The following is a 1378-nucleotide window of genomic DNA, read 5'->3' on the forward strand; positions in this document are numbered from 1 at the left end:
ATAGGTAAATGATATTAAAATTATGAAATTTAGATTCCAAATACTTTCAATTAGTGTAAGATCAAGTTTTTGACGGAGCTGTATCATCGATTGAAAGTCACATCATTGAAAACAATTTGTAGCACAGAAACTTCCGTGCTACTGATAGTATACAGCCTATATTATATATATATATATTATATTTATATATATATATATATATATTAATATATATATATATATATACTATTTATAATATATAATATATATATATATATATATATATGAATATATATATAATATATATATATATTTAGGCTACTATACTATCTATAGTACGGGGCTCCCGGTACTATAGTGTAGTTTTCGATCTTCGGGCATTCAAATTAATGATCAACACCGTTGAAAACTGGATGTAGGGATTTAAAGTTTTTAGAAATAAATTTTTATTTTTTTCGACATCATTTACTTAGTAAATAAATTATGTCAAATAGACGGTGGGAATTGAATACTCTTTAAAATTTGAGCATGAGGACTTTTAAATTCAAGATCAAGAATGGTAGCCTTATATATAGTTTAAAGTATTTTCTTATCAAAATTTGTAAAGAAATTTAGATTCTTCTTACACGTTAACTCCCAACTCGTCATAATAACATTGAAAATTGACAATTTTGAAATGTTTTGATCATAATGTAAACTAGTCAAAAAATATAAAAATTATTTTCTAAAAACTTAAATATCCTAGATCAATTTTAACGGTGTGGATCGTTAATTTGAGACGCCCGAAAAATCGAAACACTGATACTATAGTACGGAACTCCCGATACTATAGCATAGTATAAGTAGCCGGACCTCTCTCTCTCTCTCTCTTGTCTATATATTATATAGTATATAGTGTAGGCCCGCGCTTTGGTGCGGGAATAATATATTTTTCAAATTTTAATATTTTTTAATTTATACAAATTTAATAAATAATTGTTCTAGTATTTTAGCAAATTTAAAATTTTAATTTTATTACCCAATCCAAACAGGCCCTAAGTGTATCAAATATGATACGGGATTATTTTCTGCACTATATATAAAAATGTACATATGATATATATTGTAATAATAAATTATCTATAGATGAACATATCAATTTGGTGGCATTGTGTGATTAAAAATTAATAGAAAAATATAAAGAAAAAAAAACAATTGGTTAACTATACACTAAGTTTTTAATTGATTATCTATTCTCTAATCAAATGAATATATTAATTTGATCAGATAAATCTACTTTTCCATGAAGTGATAATGATGTGAATTTATAAAAAAATAAAAACTGGGACGCTATGAATCATGACAAAGAAAAAGCAAAGTATAGTAATAAGGCTAATCTAATTGCGAAAAGCAAGCAAGA

Source organism: Ananas comosus, linkage group 14, assembly GCF_001540865.1.
Source record: "Ananas comosus cultivar F153 linkage group 14, ASM154086v1, whole genome shotgun sequence".
Classification (NCBI taxonomy): domain Eukaryota; kingdom Viridiplantae; phylum Streptophyta; class Magnoliopsida; order Poales; family Bromeliaceae; genus Ananas; species Ananas comosus.